Raw genomic sequence first — 8,880 nt, 5'->3', positions numbered from 1 at the left:
ATTGGGAATTTATAAAAACATTTAGTTACTTTACATTCATCATACTTTTAATGAAGATTTAAAGTCCTTGTCCTACCCATTCGGCTAACGACCCTCCACCGATCAAGGAAGCGGTGGGTGAGAGTGGACACCCATTAAGCTGCCATTTTATAGGCAACAATCTCATACCCCCATATAGACCAGCTTCGTGAATGAGGCCTACTAACGGTAAAACGACTTGTTCTCATATATATATATATATATATATATATATATATATATATATATATATATATATATATATATATATAACTTATAATATTATAAAGTATAAGTGTTGAATTTTAACTTTTAAAATTTTAGGGGTTGGAACTAATTTTAAGGTGAATTTACATGTTCCAAAACATGAGGGAAAGTTTTGTAACTTTCAAAACTTTTCATCTTTCATAACTTATGAGTTAATGATTTATTAAAATGAGAGACTTTTCATTTTATGTAACCTATGTGTTTTATAATGGACTTTAAAAGAGTGACTTTTGGTAATCCATAACTTGAGGACAAATTTTGGATTCCATTAAAATACATAATGATCAAGAATTAAACTAGCAAGAGGGCTACAAATAATTCCTATGATCTTCTAAACTCATAAGTTCATGAACATGCATATCAACAATTTCAAGAATCATAAATAAACCATATGAAACTTGAAATTTTGATAATAGCCATTGAAAATGGATTAGCATAACCATTACACCATCTAAAACAAGTTTTATAAGACCAAAACAATTTATGGTAATGTTTCTAGTCCATTTCCAGTAACAAAACTCGAAAAACTGCACTCTGGGTATTCTACTCGTCGAGTGGATGAACCTACTCGACGAGTAGGATGATTTTAGGCATGGACTCGTCGAGTCTCCCCATGGACTCGGCGAATTCACCCAGCAGATTGCATATTTTTCGACTTTTTTCAACAATTTGCATCAAGTATCAAATAAACAAGCCTAGGATCTGATACCACTGAAGGGTTTTGAGCATTCTAACACTCCTAAGGTGTACATGAAACCCTATAAACCTTGGATCTATGTTTTACTAAGATACATGCAAATTGTTTTTCCAAGGTTCTTAACCTATCTATCATAGCATGGGGAACTTTTAAATATAAATGCTAGAAGAAGAACATACTTTTTTGTTGTTTGGATTCCTTGAGAACCTAGTGAGCTTAGCACCTCAAGTGTGATGTCTCAAATGTCTCACAAAACACCACAAAACTTGGAATAACCTTGAGAGAAGTTCAATAACACTCAAAAATCGGCTAGCCCTCTATTCTTGCTTGTAGTGCTGATTTTTGCTAGACTAGGGGTCTTTATATAGTTGTGGCACAAATAGGGTTATACCATGTAAACCCTAATTGCCATGGCTTTCCATATTCCATGATCCATGGGTTTGTAACCTCCATGGACTATCCATAGAGCACCTTATGGGTTTTAACCCAATCCATACAAGCCATGGATCATTATCCCACTATACAAGAATATATGATTTACACAATCAACCCCATATATTTAATTAGTCTCTTTTTTGATCACTTAATTAATTCCAAATTAATTCTTTGATCAATACTAATTAAATAATATTATTAATATATTAGAACTTATAATATATTAATACCCCTTAAGTGTCCTTTCTCTCATTTAGTCTATCCAAATGTTACAATGACATGCAACCCAAATGGACCATGCTAATCGGGTCAAGTATATTCCAGGAATAGTTATGAACTTATACACCTAATCCAACAACTCCATCGTAAAGTGTGGGTTCCGTATGCGGGAGGTATGTGCCAAATCCTGATGGAGGAGGCGTACAAATCCAGATTTTCCATCCATCTCGAGGCAACGAAGATGTATAGAGATCTTCGTCCTGATTACTGGTGGCCCTACTTGAAGCGGGATGTAGCCTGGTACGTCGAGAGGTGCTTGACTTGCAAGAAGGTCAAGGCCAGACACTAGAGACCTCACGGCAAGACGCATCCATTAGATATCCTTGTGTGGAAATTGGAGGATATTACCATGGACTTCATTACGATGTAACCTCGGAAGACGTGTAGAGTTGACGCGATATGGGTCATCGTGGATCCATTGACCACGAGCGCCCATTTTATACTGATTCAAGAGAGTATTTCGGCCGAAAAGATGGTAGACATCTACATAAAAAAGGTAGTAGCTTGACACGTAGTGACAATTTCTGTGTTTTTTGATAGGGATGTGCGGTTCACTTCCATATTCCGAAAGAAATTTCATGACGAGTTGGGTACTCGTCTACACTTCAACACGACTTTCCACCTGCAGACGGATGGTCAGAGCGAACGGACCATCCAGACCTTGGAGGATATGTTGCGGGCATGTGTTCTAGACTTTGGTGTAGCTGGGATACCTACCTTCCCTTGGCAGAGTTTTCCTATAATAATAGCTACCACACTAGTATCAACCGGCCTCCCTTCGAGATGCTTTACGGGAGGACGTGCAGGACCCGAATATGTTGGGGTGAGGTTGGCCAGAGGATCATGGGGAGTACCGAGGTAGAAATCAAGACAACGGAGAAGATCCAGTAGGTTCGGAGTAGACTCCAGACGGCCTAAGGTCGGCAGAAGAGCTACGCCGATAGATGCCGTTCGGACATGGAGTATCAGGTCAAGGACATGGTCCTTCTGAAGGTGTCACCTTGGAAAGGTGTAATCCACTTCAAAAAATGGGCCAAGTTGGGCCCCAAGTATATCAGACCTTTCAGGGTGATAGCCCGGGTGGGCAAGGTAGCATATCGGTTGGATCTTCCGGAAGAGCTTAAACAGATCCACAACATTTTTTATGTTTCGAAATTACAGAAGTTCATAGTCGATGATACCGCGATGGTTCCTTTGGAGGATATTCAGACGAATGATAACCTAAACTACATTGAGAGACTGGTAGCCATTCTCGATAGGAAGACGAAGGATCTGAGGAACAAGAGGGTAGAGTTGGTGAAGGTGCAGTGGTAGCACTGTAAGGGCTCGGAATGGATGTGGGAGCAGGAAGATGAGATGAGGGAGCACTACCCAGAGCTTTTTCTATCCGCAACAGACTTCGAGAACGAAGTCTGAGACAAGTGGGGGAGAATTGTAATGCCTGGTTCCTGGTATGTATTTAACTTATAATTATTCACTTTTATATAGAAACTCGTCGAGTAGAGATGAATTGGACCTTGGGTTTTGGAAACCTACTTGATGAGTTGGGAGGCCTCAACTCGACGAGTAGGCTGGCATAAATAAAACCCTAACTCCAGGGTTTCGCACCTTGTTTAAACACCTTAACCCCAAGGTGTTCGCCTCATCTCCAGCCTCCACTGTCCAAAACCTTAATCTTGAAACCCTAAGCCATTTTTGGTGATTATAAGCTAATATTATGCATTCATGGTGAGTGTGAAGAGGAGGAAGCTTGAAAGAGGAGCAAGAACGTGTGGAAGGATAGTAGGTCCAAAAGTTGCGCTTCATTTCTGATTCCTCTAAGGTATAAAGCTTTAACCTTGTCCATGGCATGCTTAGATCTAGTTTTAGGATGCTTTCTTTCATGTTTTGGTCCAAGTATATTGCTTGTTGGAATTTAGACGTCCCTTTTTGGGCAAACTCTTCAGATCTAGGGTTAGGAGGGTACTTCATGGCATAAAGGTGCCAACTTTATAGCCATGGAAGTCCCATGCAACCTTTGGACCATCATTTCGGCTTTCTAATCCCCATTAGATCATGCATGCGAGCAAGATTGGAACTTTACGTGACCAATTTGTCCCTGGAGTCTAGATCTATGACCTCATGGTTTATCTTGAAGTATTGATGGCCTTTGGAGTTGGATCTAAGTCATTTTGGGGTTAAGGTTTGAGTTTTATGCATTGGGAGAGGTCCTTAATGGGTAAAGTTTGAACCTTTACGCTTCTAGATGTATTTCTAGCTTGCATCCACATGATAGGTTCTTGGTTTAAAGAATAGGGACTTAATGCATTAAGAAGGTTGACAGACTAAAGAACTCGACGAGTTGTTCTAGAAGTGTCTTGACTCTGTTGGAAAAAGAGGAACTCGACGAGTTGTAGGAAAAACTTGACGAGTTGGATCATGATATCATGATTATGTGATTTATGGAAAATCGACGAGTTGAAGAGTAACTCGGCGAGTTGAGTCAACTCGGGATGTTGACGTAGACTTTAACCAGGGTGTTGACTTTGACTTTGACTTTGAACACAGTTGACTCTTAAGGGGTTATGAGTATGAAAGGATACTTGAAGGAAATCTTTTATGTTTAGGAGTTTGAGTTGGGTTGATATTCGGAGCCGAGGATTTTTCAGCTACTTTCTAGTATTTGAGGTGAGTTACCTTCCCGGTAGCAGTGGGTCTAAGGCACCAAGGCCGGCCCACTAGTAGGAGTTTGTACTTAGATGTTTGTCTTTGTGATAACTGTTTGGTATGTCACTATTTGTTGTGATTTATGTGATAGTATGCTATGATATTATGTGGTAGTGGTAGGGGTTAAATAGATCATGTATTCGGTTGATAAGACCGAAAGGGTAGGTCAGGCACCCAGATATGCCTGACACTATGTTTATGTATGATTATGTATGTTGTTATGTGGTAGTGGTAGGGGCGAAATAGACCCCCTAACCAGTTGAAAGAGACCGAAGGGGTAGGCCAGCACCCAAATATGCTAGACAGTTACTAGTTGAAAGAGACCGAAGGGATACGCGAACACCCTGATATGCTAGGCAATACCGGTTAAAAGAGACCGAAGGGTTAGGCCAGCACCCAAATATGCTAGGCAGTATGTTTATTGTATGGTATGTGGTATGATGGGGGGAACTCACTAAGCTTCGTGCTTACGGTTTTCAATTTTGGTTTCAGGTACCTCTTCTTCAAAAGAAAAGGAGTCGGCATGATCACAGCGCATCACACCATTATTTTCCGCATGACTAGATCTTTGGACGCTGTACTTTGATGTTATCTTTTATGACTTGATTCGATATTTCACTTACTAATTTATTTATAACATGAGATGGCACTATTGATGTTTTCAGACTACCGGTTTTTCTTAAGCACTTAATTAAAAATGAAATTTTTGGTCTTAAATTTTGGGATGTTACAACATGCAAGCCTTTTAATCATATTAATCCGAGTCCTAACCCATTGAGTCTTGATGCTTTAATACACCACGCATCTAGCAACAAAAGGCTACAAGTGTAAGAAAATGGCTTTATGATTAAATAAATGCAAGCATGTCTTCTTTTCCCTTTTTTGTCTCCTTGAATATTTTATAAAAAGAAAAAGCTAGTTTTTCTGTAAAAACTCTTCTAATTTTTATAAGTTATAAAACATATAAATCCATATAAGACAAAAACCCCTTTTGGTCCAAAAAGATGTAGGACAAGAGACTAGGTGCATGTTGGTTGTAAGCCATAGGCACAAAGTCTCGGGAAGAGCTGTTGGATTGAGGCAGCAGGCCAACATACCCAGGGTAATCTAGTCTGATGAATGTGGACCCAATATGCATGCTTGTATATGTTATGTTGTTTGCGGTATTTTAGGGAAACTCACTGTCACACCCTCGAACCGAGTAAACGGCGGAAACATCCGAGGGTGGATGACGTCATGTACAGTATCACAACAATTGCATAAAAGAGATCAAAGTATTACAAACATTGTATTGATAATTGAATATTTACATTGTATTTGAGTCATTGTTTGACTCCAAAAGTATACAACAAAAATATAAGACGTAACAATACTAAGCTCCGTCTTCATAAAACCTAAGTGGGTACCTGTCTACTGATTTCCCGAGAATACAAGTGGTTTTGAAAAGAGTGTCAACAATTAAGTTGGTGAGTTCATAAGTATTTTGTATGAGAAATGTATGTCTTCGTTCCTTGAAAATGATAGTGTGTTCTTTTAGAAAATCCAATATTTACTTTGTAGTAGTGTAGTGTAGTTTTATATCTTTATAAAACTATTTGAATGCATGTTTCCAGAAATGTAAACTGTATTGTACTGGAAAACAATGTATTGTGGTTGTATCTGTGTAAAACCCTTTGAATGTATGTTCCTAGAAATGTAATTTGTATTGTACTAGAAAATGATGTAATGTAGTTGTGTCACACCCCAAAACCAAGAACGGCGGAAACGTTCAGGGGTGGAGGACGTCATGTGAAGTATCATAACAGTGTAAAGTAGTAAACAAGCAACAACATCACCCATTGCATTAAAAGTAAAGTTTTAATACATGTGTGTTCTTTCATTGTAATAAGACACCAAAATATGTAATCAAAATAAAAGACGAGTCTTGTCTGTGCTCCATCTTCTCAAAACCTGGCCATCGTACCTGTCTACTGGTGACCTGAGAATACAAGTTATTTTGAAAGCGAATATCAGCATAAAGCTGGTGAATTCATAAGTATTTAAGTGTCATTGCCTTGTTTTGGAAAGCTGTTATGAATGCCATGTAAATCTTTAAATGAAACAGTTGATATAAGTATGAAAACCCTAGAAAATCCCATATTTCCTATTAGTATAAGAGTAGTCTTCTACCAAGACCCGAATGTTTTGAAAGTAGTCTTCTACCAAGACCTGTATGTTTTGAAAGTAGTCTTCTACCAAGACCTGTATGTTTGAAAGTAGTCTTCTAATACTTGTATGTTTTGCTATAACAAAGATAGTTTTTCCTCTTTTTGACTACTACTAACAGTACCTAGTCTACCTCATCGTTTATGTGAAAGTATCACAAAATAAAGTAATAGGTAAAATATAGTCATGTAAGTGTTATCCTTTTGTATTAGGATCAACTCGAGATCGCGACTGCCGAAATGTATTAACCTTGAACATTTGTAGATTGTTCATTTTCCTCTGTAGCTGGCAGCAGGTTTAAGGAATGGTTAGTCCCGTAAAGGTACCCCTAATATAAGTATCAACCGTAGGCATCCGTAGATGTTCATTACCTCTGTTGCTAACAGGTGGGTGCCAGAATGGTTAGTCCCGTCTAGTTATCCTTTAGCACTAGGATAGGCAGAACAAATTTACACGTATAGTATGTACTAGTAACTCATCATATAGAATCTAGGTACAAGTATCCATGTAAGTGTATACAAGTAAATGTATTCATGTAAGCGTATCTATGTAGACGTATTCATGTAACATGTAATGTATAGTATAGACTCATGAATGAATTGACACTGGTGTAATTCCTTGTAATAGGAATAATGTTTTGTATCTCCTAACTATCTCTATAATAGTTAACTGGAAGGTAATTGATAGTCCAAGAAGGTTTATACACCCTTGCAACGCAAGAGTGTGGGAACTGAATGAAGGATGAAAGCTATCATATCAATACATATATAAGAACATAAGTGTATAGATATAGTTTTGATCAGGAAGATGAAAATGGTTTTGTAAGACATTTAAGAGTTTTGAACAATAATTAACAATGACTTGATGTCATTTTAATAAACATTTCAAAAGTAATACATTTGATAACAAAGTATTTTTAAGATAGAAAACCATTTCATGCATCACATTTTGAAGTATGTGAAATCTGCTGGATGAAAACACAGTTATAAATCACATATGATTGATTCATTTACATGCTGTTTTCTACTTGTATTCCCCCCCCCCCCCGCCCCCCCATTAATGCATTTAAAATCATTTAAAACATTTATTAAGGGGTATGAACTCACTTGTAGAGGGTGGTTTGGATGAACTGAACGATGTAGGATTGCTAAGTGTCAAGTGAAAACTTATACACACCCAAAGATCCTAGTTAACATATAATCACACATATATGTACCTAATTAGTCTTAGACTACTAATTGAAAATATTAAGACATCCTAGAACATGCTAAACACCTTATATAAGTATTATAAGCCCTAAGGATTGTATCTAAGTTGTTGTAGGACAAAGCTAGTGGGTTTAGGGTTCCAAAGGACCCCATTCTTGAGTTTACTCCGCAAGAACCATCACACAAGGAGTTTATGGTCGTAAACCCTTGAGTTTACGGCCGTAATCTCTTAAGCCTTTGCTCATTTGATATTTTTAAGCCTTACATGTCTCTTAGAAGTATTTCTACTTGATGGTTTAGTCCTTGGAAGAGATTAGGGCACCTTTCAACTCCTTTGAGAAGTTCACGGACCTAGGACCAAATCCCTTAGAGATTAAGGCCGTAATCTCTCATGGAAATAGTGTTTTTGTGTTTTCAAGTCCTACACACATTAGGGTACGAGTCTAGGCTAGTTTCATAATGAAAGGAAGGGCCTAGGGCACACTTTTGGCCCTTAAAGAAGGGTTTACGGTCCAAGATGTTCTTGTGCCGTAAACTCTTTGATCTTGTTTTTTTTCTTATGATTTCTAGGTTATTAGACACATAACAAGCCCTATTATACTCTTAGATAGAAGTACTCACGATTTGGGACGAAAGGCCGAAGATCTGTGAGAGAGAATTTGGATTTTCTCTAGTTGGAAATGGAACAAATGAATAAATATGGTTAAGGACCATATATATACCCCAGGGGTTGTGGACCGCAAACTCCATGTTTGGGTCGTAAATTTCCAATTTCTTGTAGTATGAAAGTTTATTATTGCACAATACCCTAAGAGCATCCCCTCTCCTGGCATCTCCTAAAGTGTTAATCATAAAATGTTCAAACTTATCCCAAATCGTCTGTAAATTAACAGTAACTATTCTGACTTCTATTAACTTGATATGTTGTACAGAATGGAAATTTCGGGTTGTCACAAGTTGTATCTAAATAAAACTACTTGAAGACATGTATGAATTCGTAAACCAAACATATTGTTAATATCCCTTGTGAGTTATTATAACCATGCTAATGACCTAGATGACATG

Source organism: Lactuca serriola, chromosome 2, assembly GCF_051521515.1.
Source record: "Lactuca serriola cultivar US96UC23 chromosome 2, Lser_US96UC23_V15, whole genome shotgun sequence".
Taxonomy (NCBI): Eukaryota; Viridiplantae; Streptophyta; class Magnoliopsida; order Asterales; family Asteraceae; genus Lactuca; species Lactuca serriola.
This window is presented reverse-complemented; position numbering follows the sequence as displayed.